At 42.9% G+C, this 20,015-nt stretch overlaps 1 pseudogene; it reads right to left on the bottom strand.

The window, feature by feature from the left end:
• Nucleotides 1-18,410: 18,410 nt before the first annotated feature.
• LOC123426245 lies at nt 18,411-18,862 on the bottom strand (annotated as a pseudogene).
• Between the last annotated feature and the right edge of the window lie 1,153 nt (nt 18,863-20,015).

Genomic DNA, 20,015 nt, shown 5'->3' with positions numbered 1-20,015 from the left:
TACTTGCTATCGATCTAGTAACGTTGTTAATTTCTTAGGGACAATTCCGCAACTCGTACCACCACTTTTCCACACTTGTTAGACACTCGTAGTTGTTTCTTTATCTAACCAGCCCCAAGTTTTATTTATGTGTTCTTTACTTTCTTGCAAGGCTATCCTATCTCTCCTACAAAGTACTTCTAGTTTCATACTTGTTCTAGGTAAAGCGAACGTAAAGTGTGCGTAGAGTTGTATCGGTGGTAGATAGAACTTGAGGGAATATTTGTCCTACCTTTAGCTCCTTGTTGGGTTTGACATTCTTACTTATCGAGAAAGGCTACAATTAATCCCCTATAATTGTGGGTTATCAAGACCTTTTTCTGGCGCCGTTGCCGGGGAGCAATAGCGTGGGGTGAATATCCTCGTGTGTGCTTGTTTGCTTTATCACTAAGTAGATTTATTTTTTGTTCTAAGTTGTTCTCTATCTTTAGTTATGGATATGGAACACGAAATAAAAAAAATTAGGTGTACTTGCTACTCATGGAGATGGGGAACCTCCTAAAACCCTCGAGGCTCGTTATGTGGAAAATATTATGCACTTCTTTAATAATCCTAAGAAAGCCCCATTCAATTATATAATGGGATACACGTTGGATCAATGTGAATACTTTAGGGATTATCGCTTGACTGAAAAAGGGAAACTTTTATGGGATCATCCATTTCTTGAAATGGTATGCTTGGGAACTATGCAAGAGATATGGTGTTACTTGTTGCTCTAGGATGAAGGCTCCACACCTTCCCTTTTCTTGTGAATTTAATGATCATAGAACCTTGGCTTCTTATGCTATTGGTATATATGATTACTATGATGTGGAGCAAATAGAAGAGTTTGTTGCTTTTATGGGTGCTTATGAAATTGAGGCTGTGTTTAAAGGGTGTGATGATAATGATGATGCTCCTTACCGATCTGAAAATTTGGCCATGCTTCGTTATTGTTATACTAATTATGAATATAATGCCCATATTGAACGATTTAAGGAGAAATTCTATGCTGCCCAAGAAGAGACTATTATTTTGTTGGAAACTATGGAAGAACAAAATGTTGAAATTGTGAGCTCATTAGATGAAAAAGACGAAGAGGAGAGCGGAGAACAGAAGGAGGAAGAGCGGACTAGCTACCTGTGTCCATCTTCTAATGAGAGTAACTCTTCTACCCATACATTATTTAATTTCCCTTCGTTCTTACTGAAGGATGAATGCTATGATCCCTTGGATTCGTTTGAAATATCCCTTTTTGATGAACTTGATGCATGCTATGCTTGTGGCCATGTTGCCAATATGAATGATACTTATGAAGATGAGCTAGCTATAGTCCCTTATGTTAAACATGATGATTTTGATGAATATAATATGCATGTGCTTCCTGCTCCTACTTGCAGTTATTATGAGAGAGGAACTACATCTCCACCTCTCTATGTTTCCAATACGATAAAATTGCAAGAAACTGCTTATGCTATGTATTGGCCTTTACTTGGTGTGCATGAATTGTTCTTTTATGACATGCCAATGCATAGGAAGAGAGTTAGAATTTGTCATTGCTTGATATATGTTACCTTGAGCTCACTACTAAATTTCAAATCATTGCTAATTAAAATTGGCTTTGATATACCTTGGGATATGGGTGGATCCATTACTTGAGCACTTTATACCTAGCTTAATGGCTTTAAAGAAAGCGCTGCCTGGGAGACAACCCGAAAGTTTTAGAGAGTCATTTATTTGTGTTGAGTTCTTTTATTTAGTTTAAAAAACAAAAAAAATATAGAGGGGAACTTAAAACTTTTTCAAAAAGAGAAGCCATTGAAAGGTGATGCATTGCGGAAGTGAGGGTCGACCTTGAACACTTGTGTTCATGCTCATGGAAAAAATGTATAATTTTTCATGGAAGTTTATCACAAAAATAATTATCCCCTTGTACAATTCCTTTGTGTTTTGAAAAAATAATGTGCCAAGTAAAGCCTTTACGATTAGTTCGGGTGATAGTTGTTTGATCACGCTGAGAAAAGACAGAAACTTTATGCTCACGAAATTAATTTTCATTTTTATTATGGAAGAGATTTTCAGTTGATTCTTTTTGCTTCTGATTTATATGCAAATTTTCCAGATGTTCGTAACTTTTCAGATTTTTTGAGATATCAGAAGTATACGTAATATACAGATTACTACAGACTGTTCTGTTTTGGCAGATTCTGTTTTCTATGCATTGTTCTCTTATTTTGATGAATCTATGGGTAGTATCGGGGGGTATGAACAATGGTGAAGTTGGATTACAGTATATATAATGCTAATATGAATTTAGAATGAGTTCACAACATTACTTGAAGTGGTGATTTATTTTATTATACTAACGGATCTCATGAAGTTTTGTTGAGTTTTGTGTGATTGAAGTTTTCAAGTTTTGGGTGAGAGCACGGTGGATGAAGGAATAATGAGAGGCAAGAGCCTAAGCTTGGGGATGCCCGAGGCACCCCAAGGTAATATTCAAGGAAGACTCAAGCGTCTAAGCTTGGGGATGTCCCGGAAGGCATCCCCTCTTTCGTCTACAATCTATCGGTAATTTTACTCGGAGCTATATTTTAATTCGTCACATGATATGTGCAAATGCTTGGAGCGTCTTTTGTGTTTATTTTTCCTTTTTCTTTTATGCACCATGCTGGTATGAGATAGTCCTTGGATGGCTTTATAGAATGCTTCTTGGGCTTCACTTATATCTTTTGAAGTTTGGATTGCCTGTTTCCCTACACATAGAAAACCGCCATTTGTAGAATGCTCTTTTGCTTCGCTTATATTTGTTAGAGCGGGGCATATCTTTTGTACAAAGAATTAAACTCTCATGCTTCACTTATACCTATTTAGAGAGTTAACAGGAGTTAGTCATTCACATGGTTAGTCATAAAATCCTACATAAAACTTGTAGATCAGTGAATATGATATGTTTGATTCCTTGCAACAGTTTTGCGACATAAATATGTGATATTAGAGTCATGCTAGTGAGTAATTGTGCATTTTTAGAAATACTTGTGTTAAGGTTTGTGATTCCCGTAGCATGCACGTATGGTGAAATGTTATGTGATGAAGTCGGAGCATGATTTATTTATTGATTGTCATCCTTTTTGTGGAGGTCGGGATCGCGCGATGGTTAACTCCTACCAACCTTTCCCCTAGGAGCATGCGTGTAGTACCTTGTTTCGATGACTAATAGACTTCTGCAATAAGTATGTCAGTTCTTTATGACTAATGTTGAGTCCATGGATTATTCTCACTCTCACTCTTCCACCATTGCTAGCCTCTCTAGTACCGCGCAACTTTCGCCGGTGCATTACACCCACCATATAGCCTCTCTCAAAACAGCCAACATACCTACCTATTATGGCATTTTCATAGCCATTCCAAGATATATTGCCATGCAACTACCACCGTTCCGTCCCATGACATGTGCTACCACTTCCATATTGCCATTTCATGATCGTAAGATAGCTAGCATGATGTTTCCATGGCTTTTCCGTTTGTTGATGTCATTGCTATACTAGATCATTGTCACGGTACACTACCGAAGGCATTTCATATAGAGTCATCATTGCTCTAAGTATTGAGTTGTAAGTGTGATGATCATTATTAATAGAGCATTTTTCCATGTGAGGAAATAAAAAGGCCAGCGAAGCCCATTTACAAAAAAAGAGGCCAAAGATGCCCACAAAATAAATAAGAAAATATAAAAATATAAAAAAAGAGGCCAAAGAGCCCACAAAAAAATGAGAGAAAAGAGAGAAGGGACAATTGCTACTATCCTATTTCCACACTTGTGCTTCAAATAGCACTATGATCTTCATGATAGAGAGTCTCCTATGTTGTCACTTACATATACTAGTGGGAAATTTTCATTATATAGCTTGGCTTGTATATTCCAATGATGGGCTTCCTCAAAATTGCCCTAGGTCTTCGTGAGCAAGCAAGTTGGGTGCACACCCACTAGTTTCTTTTGTGAGCATTCACACTTATAAGCTCTAGTGCATCCGTTGTGTGGCAATCCCTACTCACTCACACTGATATGTACTGATGGGCATTTCCATAGCCCGTTGATACGCCTAGTTGATGTGAGACTATCTCCTCCTTTTTTTGTCTTCTCCACGACCACCATATTCTATTCCACCTATAGTGCTATGTCCATGGCTCAATCTCATGTATTGCTTGAAAGTTGAAAATGTTTGAGAACACTAAGGTATGAAACAATTGCTTGGCTAAAACCGGGGTTGTGCATCATTTAAATACGTTGTGTGGGGAAGATGGAGCATAGTTAGACTATATGATTTTGTAGAGATAACTTTCTTTGGCCATGATATTTTGAGAAGACATGATTGCTTTGTTAGTATGCTTGAAATATTATTGTCTTTACGTTAAATGATAGACTATTGCTTCGAATCACATGCCATGATGAGATTTTATGATCAAGATTATATGATCGAGCTGAGCGTATTCTTGATCAAGCTGAGCGTACCACTCAACATCGAAACCTCAAGTTTCTTAAAGTTCAATGGTCAAATCATTCTGAAAAGGAGCCAACATGGGAAAGAGAGGATCGTCTCCGACTTGAGTACCCCGTGCTATTCCTGACAACTTCCAAATCTCGGGACGAGATTCTTTTGAGTGGTGGTGAGTTGTCACATCCCTGGATTCCCTGTTAGGGTTTACCAACTTGTGCTCATATCTTCTTTCATTGCATTCAAGAAATGGAAATGGACCCAAAGGAAGTGGTGAAATTCAAAGCAAAACCCTAGCCACTTCTTATTCAAAAGAAATCCAACTATTGTCAAAAATCAATGAATCCAAAATGGCCATTAGAAAAGTTCATCTTTTCTGATAAACATAGAAAACAAAATATCAGAGGTGAAACTAATTTTCGAACTACCTTTGGCATTTTAAATTTAAGCTAAAAGCTATTGAAATCAATTATATATTTGATTTCAAACAATTCAAAGTGTCCAAAAATGTTGAAAACTTTATGAGTGGTTGGAAATATTCCAACTAACACCCTAGTATTTTTCAAACTATTTTAGGAATAGTTTGGAGCCAAAATAAGACAAAACAAATGTCAGAAAGAATAAACAGAAAACAGAAAAGAAGAAAAATGGAAAACACCTATCTAGCGCTCACCTGAAGCCCAGCCCACTTAGCCTATCGTCTTCCTCCTGCCAGTCGGAGCAGGAGGTGGCCGCCACGTTCCCGGCGTGCCCACGCAGCTGCGTGCCTCCCTGGCCGCCGCGTTGCGCTGGCGCGAACAGGGATAAGCTCCCTGAGGCCTCCTCGTGCTCATCCCCTCCTCATTCCCCCATGTTCTCTCTCTCTCTCGGCCGCCATGACCGAAGCTTGAGCTCGAGCTCGCCGTCGCTCCTGCCCCTCTCCCTCTCTCCTGGGCCGCGCAACAGCTTCTCTGTGATCCCCTGAAGCTCTCCAGCTAGTGGCGCTACGCCGAGAAGCTCTGAAACACCGTGAAGCCATCATCTTCTTCCTTGGGTCACCGGAGCTCGCCACCGTCGTTCTCCCTTCACTGGCCATCCCCGCGCCCACTCTTGACGCCTCTGCACTCCCCGTGAGCTCAGGGTCCTTTCCCCTAAGTTTTCCCCCTCGATCCCTTCCTCTAGGCCCCGATTCCACCAGAGCCCGATGAGATCCGACGCAGGACCTCGTCGCCGGTAGCTCTCCGGTGAACGGCTAGTCCATCTCAGGCCACCAATGGCTTTAGTGCGACGCGTAGGTGCTCTAGGAGCTTAGCCCCGCTCGTTTTGCCCTCGGTTTCGTCGATCCCAACATAGCCCGAGCTTCGGCCGCCGTCAAGATCGTCACCGGCGTCATCTCCGACCATTTTCACCCCTGCTGCATGCAAAACTGGAGCCGCGGGTGAAGTATCGTTCGTTTGTTGCCCTCCGCGTCAAGTTTGGTCATCGGAGATGCATTTCCGAGCCCCTCCGCCGTTCTGGTGGTCGCCGGAGGCTCACCGCCGGCGAGATCGACCTCGCCGCCGGTGGATCTGACCCCCCTGAGCCTATGACAGGTGCGGCCAGCCCCTGCCTAATTAAGTTTAGTAAAAGTAAAAATAACTTATTTAATTAACTTAATCAGACACTGACAGGTGGGTCCTACTCTTTTAATTAACTAATTAAGTTAAATCTAAATTAAAACTGGCCAGAGACACTAACCAGTGGGTCTCACTGTCCAGGTTTGACTTTCCACGGCCAGTTGGTCCTGCTGATGTCATGCTGATGCAATAAAAGCTTTTCTATTTAGAAATAATTCCAAAATAAGTTCAAAACTTTGGAAATTCTTAGAAAATTGAATATAACTCCAAATTTGACAAATAATATATGTAAATGGGTCAGAAAAATTCAAGGAATCCAATGGTGCTATTTGCATGCATGAAAAACAAAGTTATGAAACAGCATGAGGTCAAATCAGTTAAAATAATGTGATAAATTATAATTAAAATGATATTTGAATTATGATTTCAAATTAAGATCACCAAAAGGTTCTGTTGGTCATCTCAAACCATGCTACATTGCATTTCATGCATCATTTTGTTGCATATGTTTGATATTGATCGATTGTTGTTATTCCGATAGGCTCCGCCCCTCCGGATACGTCTGATTATCCGACTGACTGGTATCACCCCTCTGCTGAGCAACAAGGCAAGCAACCAATTTGATTATCCCGATAAATCCCATTTTCTCGCTCCTGCTCTTATTTATTGCATCAGGTCCAAATGCTTTCAATGCTTTTACCACGTTAGTTGAACCCACTTCCTTTGCATGACTTGTCCTTGTCACAGTAAATAGTTGAACCTTGCAACCTAGCATACCTGGTAGATGCTTGAGCCATGATGTGCCTTATCTTGCTATACATGCTATTCTTAGAGTTGGGTATGGTCTGTCATCTGGGGGATGAACAGGATCGTGAGAATGTGTTCAGTTGATAAAGGTCGTGTGTTGAACCTGATTTGGTAAAGGTACCGGTGAAAGGCTATGTAGGAGTACATGGCGGGTTGTTTCATTAGAACCGTCCTTAGTAACTGAGTTCCGTGTATGTAATCCAAGACTAGATACTACCACACGTTGGGATACTTAATTGACCCTCTCGACTTATTAATCGCTTAGTACTCGGTCCAGGAGTTGCAAGTAGTTTCTGGTGTTTATAGTCATGCTGGAGGCCGTACGTAGCGCCGACCTTAGACGTGGGCTATGATGCGGTAGGCAGTGGCACGGTGTACCAAGTGGCACCCGGATGGTGGGCTTGGGAACCCTGCACACATCGTTTGGGGCTGTGGCGGAAACCTCGGCCGGACTTCCGTGCGGGTTACCCTCAGATAGGCGATAGACCTGGACTAAGTATGAGCGTGGTTAACGGTCGTGGCCGACTCCCTCGCTGGGCTTCCGCTTGAAGGTTGTCGAGGTGCATGACGTGCACATGGCGATAAGTGGCGAGAGCGTGTGTGAAGAAGTACACCCCTGCAGGGTTGTGATCTATTCGAATAGCCGCGTCCGCGGATATGGACTACTTGGAAACATATGTTGTTCATAGATAACTACAATGGCTACTCATAAAATTGTCAAGATAAGAGTGAGCGTCATGGACGGCATTTCCGTAGGGATACAGAATGATTCCACGATGGAGTATTATTGTGGTGTTAGTGGACTCGTGTGCAAGAAACATAGTTGTCAAAACTATTTAAAAATGCAAGTTGTCTAGCCAAGAGTCAAATGCTAGCTTTCTGCATGAAACCCCACAACTCCTTGTTGATACATTGCATGAGTAGATAGTTTATCCTAAAGTCTTGCTGAGTACTTTTGTACTCACGTTTGCTTAATAATTTTTTCCAGAGGTTGTTAATGACCCTAATGGAGGGTTCTACCTAGACATCCACGACGACAAGTAGCTGGTATCCTAGCTACGATCGGGCCCTAGGATGGGTCTGTAGATAGTCAGGCCATGTGCCTTTGTCTTTCCATCTATCTGTACTCAAACAGTTTTACTCTTCCGCTGGCTTGTAAGACTTGTGTTTATGAAGTATGATGACGGGTCGTGAGGCCCCTATCTGTGTAATATTATATGTGAGGCTCTTCCGAGCCTTCTAAATAAAGTTTGTATGTTTATGGTTATGTTATGATGCCATCGATGTATCTATACATATCGGTATGCCATGCGTACGTGTGTTGTACTTGATATGTATGGGGTTCGAATACCTAGTCGTATGCCTTAGTAGCACTCCTTACGGGAAATGCCCCTTTGTGATTCCATCAAGCCATGGTAGTTCGCTACTCCTCCGGACACATTGGTTGACCGGCATGTGTCCTTCTTAGTTTCTGTGTCTGTCCCTTTGGGAAATGTCACGCGTATGTAATGGAGTCCTTGTAGCTTGCTACGACTCGTCTACATTCATTGATGACCGACACCTGCTTTGCTGGGTCATGTATGCCTGTCCCTGTATGGAACTGCCACTTTAGTTTATGACTAGTCATGTCGATCCGGGTTCTTTGACATTGGATTCCTAGCGACACAATCGCATACGCGAGTCAAAAGGCGCAAACGGTCCCAGCTAAGGTAAGGTTGCAGCCGTGGGGATAACCGTGCGTGAGACCGCAAAGAGATGCGATGTGTTATAGGCTGGATTCCTATGGCTTAGGACCGGGGTCCCGACAAATACTTCATAAATTATTGATACGTTGGAGACATATTAGCATCCCCAAGCTTAATTCCTACTCGTCCTCGAGTAAGTAAATGATAAAAGGAGTAATTTATGAAGTGTGAATGCTAGCATAGTGAGTAGTTTTGATCAATGATAATTCCAAACACTTATCATAGCATCATAACCATCACCTTTTTCTCATAAAAAATCATCATGATAGAGTAGCAATCAATTCACATGTCATGGTTCAAACAATGCATTCTCTTGAAACTTAACAACCCATGTTGTTTGTCATCAAGCAATCTGAAAGTATCATCAAGTCTAAGTAAGAGCCCCAGATAATCAAGTATCATATAATATTTTATGATTGCTAATACTCAAAGCATATTTTTAGAACAAACAACATCCATCGTATAGAGACAAAGATAGTGGCTTAATATTTCGCCTCCCAACATTTTATCATGAAGATAATTGTCAACAATAATGAATCATGATCAAATATATTTGACTGAATATATGTGTTTGGATCTTTCCCAACCAAGTAGTGCTTGCCAACTAATAGATTGAGGTTGGAATAGGAATTTGACTCAACATGAAACATGAAAGTAAATAGAGTGTCCCTTCATAGAGGGAAGCAGGGATTTGCATAGGTTCCACATCTCATAGTTTAAAGTAGAGATGAATATATTTTGGGTGGTGTGCTTTTCCTGTCAAAATCACAACACAGTATTTCAATATCTTTGATGCTAATCACATTATTGGTGGTTCCCAAACGACATTGAAATTTTACTCCCCTCCACCATTGAAACGCATTCTGTGGCTAACCGTATCCACGGGTGCCCTCCAAACAATTAACTTTCTAGGGAGATTTCTTGTTTATTTTTTATTTTATTATGCAAGACTGGGAATCTGTCAGAGGCCAAGTTTTCCTTGCTTGCCATTGCATTTCATGCATGCATTCAAATTGCATTGAATCAGGAAATGGAAGTGATCAAGCCAAATGAGTTGAAATTGACAAAAAGGCAATAAAAATATTACCTTAAAAGGAACAAGAAAAATGTTCCAAATATTTGGGAAAATAGGGACAGGGAATAAATTTGTCAAACCAAATTTCTAAGTCACGGGAACTTATGAAAAGGATTTTTGATTGGATTAAATAACTGTTTGGAATGGAGTTATTTTGTTTTCTTTTAAAATAAAAGTTTCAAAAATGTTGAAACTATTTTGTGGCATTTATTATTTTATTACTGTCAGATAAGACTATTTTAGGGTTTTATAAAATGATTAAATGTTTTATTAAAATCCTAAATCTAAATGCCAGAAAGAAATAAAACAAAAATAGGAAGAGAGAGAGAGAGAATTTACCTATCGCTCACCTGCTGGCCCAGCCCACCAGGGGGTCTCCCCTGTCGTCTTCCTCCTCGTGCCAGAAGGCAGAGGAGAAGGAAGGCATGGCGCGCCCCTAGCCACATCCTGCTTCGCGTGGAGCTCTCCCCTGCCTCCTCGCGCCAGCACGACCAGCTCTCCCTCTCCCTTATCTCCTCCCCATCTCCACGCGCAAAGAATCAAGCTCAAACGCCGTCAACTTCATCGTCGGCCGCCAAACCTCCCTGGTGTCGATTTGTCACAACCGGAGCTTCCCCGGCCTCTACGTGTGCGCAAACCGAACCCTGTGAGCCACCGGATTCACTTCCCCTCTCCTTGTCGAGCTCCCCTTCCTCTAACCTTGCTAGCCGCCGGAGCCGAAGCTCCTGCCGCCGGCCATGGCATCGCCGTGGCCAGTGCCAACTAGGGCCGCTACCGAGCACCTCTCTCTTCTCTCCGCGCTCGCAGGAAGCTGTAGCCGGCCTCAGATGCTTTCCCCGCATTCCCTAGCCTCGAGCCCGACTAAGCAGAGCTCCGGCCGCCGCGCACGCTCGTCACCGGCACCTTTTCCGGACACCTGAGCTCCTCCTGATGCCCCTGCCAGATCGGGCGCTTCGCCAGCGTCCCGTAGCTGCAACCGCGCTCGACTTGGACCTCTATAGCGCAAATTAGCTCAACTCCGGCGAGCCCTCCGCCGCGGCTCAGTCGCCGGCGACCACTCTCCGGTAGCCGTCGACGTGGCCGACCATTAGCGTGTAATTAACCTCCCCCCAGTCACTGCCACAGGGCCCCACGCCAGGTCAAACCCCAATTAGGGGCTGGTCAGCGCGGGGTCAGCCCCTAGGTCACTGAACAGTGGGCCCCACTGGTCAGCGTTTGACCTGGACCGGCTGGTTGACCTGCTGACGCAGGGATGACATTAGCCTGACGCAGTAATAGTTTTTTTCTGATTTTAATTAATTCCAGAATAATAGCAAAACTTGTAAAAATCATAGAAATTAAAATATAACTTGGATGGAAATAATTTATATATGAAAAAGGAACAGAAAAATCCAAAGAATCGGATTATGGCATTTTCATGTATGTTTGAAAAAGTTAACATCACCAAATAGGCAAAATGGTGAATAGGATAAATTTCATATTTAGTTTGGAGATGGAATTTGATACTTATTTGAATTCCACTTCAATTGTTATGACCAAACATTGGTCAATGCAAATCAGTACCTCAAAATACTAACTCCATTCATGTTGGAACAATTTTTTATGAGGATCAGGTCGAATCAATTATAAGGGTATTTGGAAAAATACCCGGCTTGAAGTGATGTTTGAATCCTAATTCAAACCAACTTCAACTTAAGAAATGATAGCCAGATTAGCCCTGCCACCTTTCATTTCATGTCTTGAGCATGCATCATATTGTTGCATTTCCGTGAAGTAATTGTTGTTCTTTCTTGTTTGACGATGTTGTTCCCTCTCGGTAAACGATGTTTCCGACGATGTGATCGTTGACATTTATGAAGACTCATTGCTATCTTCAGATGTGTCAGGCAAGCAAACCCCCTTGAGCATATTGATATAAACCCACTCTCTCGCTCCTGCTCTCTTTACTGCATTAGGACATACACGATTCAAGTGTACATGTTATCGGTAGTTGAACCCATTCCTCTCATTGACCTGATTTTGTCACAGTAAATAGTTGAAACCACTTAGCATGAGTAGCAACTTCTTGAGCCTTATTGTGCTTACTCATCCATGCTTGTTTACAATGCCTGCTATGCTTAGAGTCGTGTCGGGTCTGATCCATCTGGATGATTAATCGGAATGGTTGTGATCATGTTCTACAGGGTGAGAGTAAAAGTGTGAATCTGATTTGGTAAAGGTAGCGATGAGAGGCCATGTAGGAGTACATGGTGGGTTGTCTCATTGGGACCGTCCTTAAGAACTGAGTTCTGTGTATGTTATCCAAGACAAGATACCACCATGCATTGGGACTTGAAATATGACCCCGCTCGGCTTATTAATTCCCTAGATCCCTGTCCAGGAGTTGCAATTAGTTTCTGGTGTTTGTAGGAAAAGTGTTGGTGGACGTGTTTAGCTCTGCCCGACGGGGTAGGCTTCTCTGCGGTAGATACACAGTTGCACGGTGTACCAAGTGCCACCCGAATGGTGGGCTTGGGAACCCTGCGCAGATCGTTTGGGGCCGTAGAGGAAACCTCGGTCGGACTTCCTTGCGGGTTCAGTCTCAAATAGGCGATAAACCTGGACTAGGGTCTTGTGTGGTTAACGATCGTGGACGACACCCACGCCAGTGCTTCCGCTTGAAGGTTGCCGAGATGCATGACGTGGACATGGTGATAAGTGGTGGGAGCGTGTGTGAAGAAGTATACCACTTCAGGGTGATTCAATCTGTTCGAATAGCCGCGTCCTCGGATATGGACTACTTGGAAGCATTACGTGGTACATAGACAATTTAAATGGATACTCTAAAACATGCAAGATAAGTGTGAGTGCTATGTAAGGCCTTCTCGTAGGGAGACGAGAGTGGATCCATAGTGGTGTATTGAATTGGTGAATATGTGGACTCGTGTGCGCTATCCCACCTCAAAGAAAGAACTTGTAGTCGTAGTACAGGTTAACCAAGAGTCAAAGCTGGCTTGCTGCAATCAAACCCCACGAATCTTCCATTGAAACATGATGCTTATGTACATAGTTCTGATGTAAGTCTTGCTGAGTAACTTTGTACTCACGGTTGCTTTATTTATGTTTTGCAGAGAAGATTTAGTCTGATTAAAGGTTTCTACGCGATGTGTTCGATGTTGACCGGAATAGCTTGGGAATCCCAGACAGAGGTTTGGCTCCTTTGGTAGGGTCGTAGTAGCTTTTCAGGCTCTTCCATCCACTTATAGTAGATGTCTGTACCCAGACATGATTTGCTTCCGCTTGATGCGTGTATGACTTGAGTGCCGGGTCATGTGACCCCTGTTTGTAATATCATACTATGTTAACTCTTATGAGTTTTTAATAAATGCTTGAGTCATAGAGTTATGTTGTGATGCCATGTTGTATCTACACATATCGTGCATAATGTGTGTATGTTTGAAATGCATTATATGTGTGGGATTCGACACCTAGTTTTTTGCCTTTAGTAGTACTCTTTACAGGGAAATGCCTCTTTGTGTTTCCATCAGGCCTTGGTAGCTTGCTACTTCTCGGAACACATTGATTGACCGGCATGTACCTTCTTTGCTGCTGTGTCTGTCCCCTCAGGGAAATGTCACGCGGTGTAATGGAGTCCTTGTAGCTTTCTACGACTCGTCTACACACGCTGTTGATCGACACCTGCCTTGCTGGGTTATGTATGCATGTCCCTGTACGGATGTACTTCTTGGGTTTATAACTAGTCATGTCGACCCAGGTTCTTTGTCGTTTGAACGCTAGCAACATATTCATATACGTGAGCCAAAACACGTAAACGGTCCCGGCCAAGGTAAGGTGGCAGACGTGGAGTTTACCGTGCGTGAGGCCGCAAAGTGATGTGATGTGTTACAGGCTGGGTTCTTATGACTTAGGATCAGGGTCCCGACAGCTTTGGTATCAGAGTTTGACTGCCTGTAGGATAACCAAGCCAAACTGGTCGATGTTGAGTCTAGCAACTCTTTAGTTATATAAGGGAATTGTTTGTGGAAGGGAATGTAAGGCTCTTTTTACTCCTTTCCTTGTGTCATTCTTATTCTGAGTCACCCTCTTCTTTAATCTATGGGATTTAAGAATTAGGCTTTCTCATCTATTCATTAGGATGACGAGTTACTATGCTAGAGACTTATAGAAAAGTTATCGTCTTCCTGGATTAGTGTTTCCATAAGAATTCAATTGTTATGTTGTTAGTTTTCTTGCTGGTTGCCTCATATTTCATGCCCGTACAGCCGTTATGTTGTCCGAGTTTTCCAAAGTCCCTAAATAATCTGTTGCAATTGCAACTTCCTTCCTCTTATTTCTAATGTCTTTTGGCCAGACAAAGCACACTAATCACTGTGTTGAGGTACTCTATTACCTCGACGTTTTGTTGAAGTATTAGGAAACCATGTTACTTCGAAAACTACCCAATAGTCTAGATGTATGCTATGTCTTCCAGTGTGATAGTTCTGGCCATCATTTTCAAAAATATCTCGTGTTGTTATTTAGTTTTTAGGTATTCTATTTCCTGGGTCATTGAATCCAAGGATCATTCTGCTAATCTCTGTTGATAGTGTTGCTAGTTCCTTTAGAATGATTAGTAACCTTGTTGTAGTCCTCAAGGTGCGTGGTATATCATTCTTCCAATACCATGGACCATCTCTGTCAAAAGTTCTTCGTGAACTAAAGATCATAATAAGAGTGCTCGTGATGAGTTCTCCACTCCATAATGTGACTCTGTCAACTCCGCCTTTCTGCATGGGTTATCTGGGAGAATTATGTTGAACTCGTTTGACATGCTAATCTATGCATCTACAACTCAGAAAATAATGTGCTTTTGAGTTGCCCCTCTTTAGTTGGATTCTGACGTTCATCTATGAGAGGATAGTTAAGAGTAGTTGTGCATCCATGTCATCGATGCCTATTATTCTTTTAGTCTGTCAAGCCATTCTATCTCAGAATGACCGGGAGAAGCAAACTCCAGTACCTCATTCATTTCTTGGATTGGGTCAAAGTAGTTGTACTCTGCAGATCAAAATGCCAACCCAGCTTTTGTTATGTTCTATCTTGGAGTATTACCCTCTTGTTGTCAAGAATGTTGTGAGAATTGCACCATCTCTTAGGAACTCTTGATGTAGTGATACTTCTCGCTATCATTGTTCATCCCTTGGTTTTCCTCTTGGTTGTAACCGGAATATCGACAAGTGAACCATGATGTGTGAAATCAATACTCCTAGCAATGACATTGTTTAGTAGTTAATGGACAATAAATTCACTCTTATGGTGATGATGATTGAATCGTCATCCTAAGATTGACCGTGCTACCTAGTCCATGTTTCATGGTGCACTTTTCGATCAATGGGTTAGGATTATATCAATCCTTCGCTCTTTGATCACATCATCTTGCCCTGAAAAGCGAGATTGTTCCCGAGCTTAATAATATATAGGTGGTTCGTGATTTTCTGAATATCTTCTCGGAATTATTACCAGGTTGTTTCCTGACTGTTATGATAGAGCTCGTGATCAAGTTGGTTTTTCTATAAACCAACCCCTTCTCCAAGAATCTGTATTGGATTCCCCGAGCTAGTTGGTTAAGCTAAACAACAACTTAGAGAGTTGGAAGATAAAAGCTTCGCCTAAACTTAGCTCATTTAAAAAGGATATTTTTCCTGTTGTAAGAGTCTTGAAGAAATATGATATTGTCATAGGTTGATTCGTGTGATCAATTTTTGCATATTTTGATTTGAGTATGGGATATTCTCAAATCAAACTCAGAACCAAAGATTGTAGTAACGGTGTCTTACTCAGGGTTTCCCTTGAGTCTACACTATTGTATTCTTTGATCTGACCAATGCTATTATCTTGCTCACATAGTTGTGGAAATCCATTTATATGGGTATCTTGATGAATTGTTGTTGAGCCCATCGGCAACATTCTCATTTGTTCCATGATCTATGTTGGACAGTAAGCTAGTGCTGGAAACTTTGTAGACATTGTCTTCGTGCCTCGAGCACGAGGTATATGTTAGGTGTAAGAAGTGACTTCCTCTAATTCATGTGCATCTGATGCAAGTTTCCGCCGTGAATTCGAGAAAAGTTAATTTGTTTCTTCGGAATCATCCCAAGTTAATCATGCATGTGCGAAGTATTCTATGGTTTGATAGACTCATCATCTTCACTCCATATGTATCTCCTAGCACACCAAGCCACTGATTGATTTGTTCAAGGAAACGAAGTTAAGTGCCATTCTTGAAGGTACCAGACGGACTTGCACATGGCTTCGTTATCCGCAATAATGGTTCCCATCCAGAGCTCGGTAGTGTTTTGTTGTAAGACTTTTCATGTGGTCATCATTGTCTTGGGGAGTGTGGTCACATGTGTCTTGCAATCCGGCTCATGTTTTGGAGTTGTCTTCCATAGTTCATTTCCTGAGAATCCCGCAACGTTATCTCGTCAATTTGTGTTGCAACCCTTCTTTTCAGACATGCTGAGTTTGAAGCATCGTGTCACCAACCGCAGCTGAATCTCAGGCAGTTATAATGGTTGGAACTTTCCCAAGAATTATAATATTGGTCTCTATGTAACCCGGTAAAGTGGTGAAATGGCTAACACACCTAGCCGAAAGACCTGATATTATAATATCTTGCATCATTAATCTTAGCCATCTCCTCGTGAGGTTTTGTATGACTTATTTTGGAAGTTGTTCCTCATGGACTCCCTTTGATGCCCGAATTCCGACCTATATTTGATGTGCTAGATATAAAGCATGATCTATAATTGGGTTGTTCTAGTACATCAAGGAGAACATTAGAAGGGGAGTGCTAAATGTCTCCCGGTTGATCAACCAGATTTTGTTCCCTTGGCACAGCTAAGGTGAAATCTGAGGAAGTGTTGTCTTCCTTTGCATCTGCATCCTCCATCACTGTTCATCATGGTAGTATGTTGTGTCGCCAGGATCCTTGGCACGGATGTTGGTAAACCTTGATGAATATGGAAATGCTCAAGTTCTTGAGAGCACGCTCAGACACTAGGTTATATCCTAGGTAATAATTGGATTGTGCCTTCCGTTTGCCGAGTTGTTCAATAACTCTAGTTTCTTTCCAACCTGAGTATGCCATTCTTTCAACTTCCTTGAAACAATCATTTGTGAATTGTCTTCCCTGGTAGGAAGAGTTTGAATGATCTTAGGATCAAAAGTAATTCTTTTTGCCACTTAAGGGGAGTAACTCTAAGAGTCACCTTCCTAAGGTGTCCTATTGTGGTATGAAGGGTAACTTAATCCTCGCTACTTTGAAAGCTCGCCACCATCTGTTTTAAGCCTGGATTTGTTGCCTACCAATTGAACCTCTATCATATGTCTCATTTTCTCATCCGTGTTTTGGTGTTGTGTCTCAGCTCAAGGGACGTTCCTATGTCTCATTCTATGAGTTGATCTTGAGTTGCCCGATCTTTGAGGAGATCAAATCTTGTAGAGTCTTCCTGTTCTTTTGTCGTCGAGCTAGATGAAGATCTCAAAGGCAAAGATGTCAAGATCAACATTATGTGATGAATCAATATCCTCGAGAGGAGCAAATGGATCATGAAGATTGTGATAGTTTAGTGTCCCCTCTTCCTCTTCCCGACTACGCTTGACTCTCGGGACGAGATTCTTGTTTAGTGGGGGTGAGTTGTCACAACCCAAGTTGCCTTGCTTGCCATTGCATTTCATGCATGAAATCAAATTGCATTGAATCTGGAAATGGAAGTGATCAAGCCAAATGAGTTGAAATTGACAAAAAAGCAATAAAAATATTACCTTAAAAGGAACCAGAAAAATGTTCCCAATATTTGGGAAAATAGTGACAGGGAATAAATTTGTCAAACCAAATTTCTAAGTCACAGGAACTTATGAAAAGGATTTTTGATTGGATTAAATAACTGTTTGGAATGGAGTTATTTTGTTTTCTTTTAAAATAAAAGTTTCAAAAATGTTGAAACTATTTTGTGGCATTGATTATTTTTTACTCTCACATAATACTATTTTAGGGTTTTATAAAATGATTAAATGTTTTATTAAAATCCTAAATCTAAATGCTAGAAAGAAATAAAACAAAAATAGGAAAAGAGAGAGAGAGAATTTACGTGTCGCTCACCTGCTGGCCCAGCCCACCAGGGGGGTCTCCCCTGTCGTCTTCCTCCTCGTGCTAGAAGGCAGAGGAGAAGGAAGGCACGGCACACCCCTCGCCACCTCCTGCTTCGTGTGGAGCTCTCCCCTGCCTCCTCGCACCAGCACGACAAGCTCTCCCTCTCCCTTATCTCCTCCCCATCTCTACGCGCGAAGAATCGAGCTCAGACGCCCTGTCGCGCCACCATCCGCATCAACTTCATCGTCGGCCGCCGAACCTCCCCGACGTCGATTCGCCGCAACCGGAGCTTCCCCGGCCTCTACGTGTGCGCAAACCGAACCCTGTGAGCCACCAGATTCGCTCCCCCTCTCCGTGTCGAGCTCCCCTTCCTCTAACCTTGCTAGCCGCCAGAGCCGAAGCTCCTGCCACCGGCCATGGCGTCGCCGTGGCCAGTGCCACCTAGGGCCGCTACCGAGCACCTCTCTGTGCTCTCCGGGCTCGCAGGAAGTTGTAGCCGGCCTCAGATGCTTTCCCCGCGTTCCCTAGCCTCGATCCCGACTAAGCAGAGCTTTGGCCGCCACGCATGCTCGTCGCCGGCACCTTTTCCGACCACCTGAGCTCCTCCTGATGCCCGTGCCAGATCGGGCGCTTCGCTACCGTCCCGTAGCTGCAACTGTGCTCGATTTGGACCTCTGTAGCGCGAATTTGCTCAACTCCGGCGATCCAGGACAGGACCTTGTTGAGCTCGGCGCCGGAGATGCGGCCGTCGCCGTTGATGTCGTAGACGTCGAAGGCATCGCGCAGCTCGGCGTCGAGCTCGTGCTCCCCGCGGCCGCGACCGTGGAAGGCCGCGAACTCGCCGAGGTCCACATAGCCATCATGGACGCCACCTCCCGGCCCCCTGCCGACTCGGTGGCCGGCGGCGCGATGGCGCGCGACACGGCCGCCAGCTCCGAGGGCGAGATCCTGCCGTCCCCGTCCGTGTCGAAGCGGGAGAACACCTTCCTCATTGGCGGCCTTCTTGGCGGTGGCGGCGGCAAGAGCTGCGAGGGGTCGTCGTTGAGGAGATGGGATCTAGGAGGAGGCTGGGTTGGATTGGAGGAAGGATAGGGTGGGTTAGAACCCTAGCCGCCGCCCAGTGCTGTGTGGTGTGAGTTGCTGTTCGAGTGTGTGTGTGGTGTGAGTGTTGTGGAAGCCGCCACCGCGTGTGAGTGTGCTGGTGTAATGACGAAAACGGGGCTGAAGGTCCGAGGTAACTACGGGCGTGTGTGTAGTGGAGGGTATTGGAGGTGGGGTGGTTTGGTCATTTTGAGGAGGGTTGTTGGGACGGCTGTAGTGGGCTTTGGGGTGGGTGTGGGCTTCGGAGGTGGGTGTCGGCCTGCCCTGGGGGACGGCTGTAGTGGGCTTCGGGGGTGGGTTGTTGGGACGGCTGTAGTGGGCTTCGGGGGTGGGTGTGGGCTTCGAGGGTTATTTTCATTAGAAAAAATAAACATCTATACTACTAATAAAAGATCAAACGAACATTAGTTTTGTTTACGAGCATTATTTGAAATGCATGAACATTTTTCGAATTCATGAACATAGTTTTGAGTCGGCAAATATTTTTTAAATCAATGAACTTTTTCTAAAATTAGGGAACAAATTTTAAATTTCCCTTTTGTTTTGTATTTTGGTGAACATTTTCTAAAATTTCATGGACATTTTTTTGGTTTCCATAATATGTTTTAGTATACAATAATTTTTATAAAAACCATGAACATGATTTTATTTGCTGACCATTTTTTTCAAATCGTGTTTCTTTATAATTTATGAACAGCTTTGCAAAACCACCAACATTTTTTGGATCTGCGGAAACTTTACAATTTCATAAAAAAAATTGAGCTCAGATACATATTATGATTTGTCAAAACAAATATTAAAATCTCAGAGCTTTTGAAAAAAATAGGGGAGTCAAGCCCCGCACATTGGTCGGCCCATAAATGCATAGGTGAGGGAAGGACGTGTGTGACAAAAAGGGAGAGAAAAAGCATGGAAGCTGGGGATCAAACCCTGGTCTCTTGTCAACTGTGGTGCTTTTGCATCTATGATTATTATGGGTATAACCACTAATAAAACAACAAAGCATGATGGCAGCTTTAAAAGAAAATCAAATCGTTTTCTTTA

Source organism: Hordeum vulgare, chromosome 2H (assembly GCF_904849725.1).
Source record: "Hordeum vulgare subsp. vulgare chromosome 2H, MorexV3_pseudomolecules_assembly, whole genome shotgun sequence".
Lineage (NCBI taxonomy): Eukaryota > Viridiplantae > Streptophyta > Magnoliopsida > Poales > Poaceae > Hordeum > Hordeum vulgare.
The sequence above is the reverse complement of the archived record's forward strand: the minus strand, read 5'-3'. Positions and strand labels throughout refer to the sequence as shown.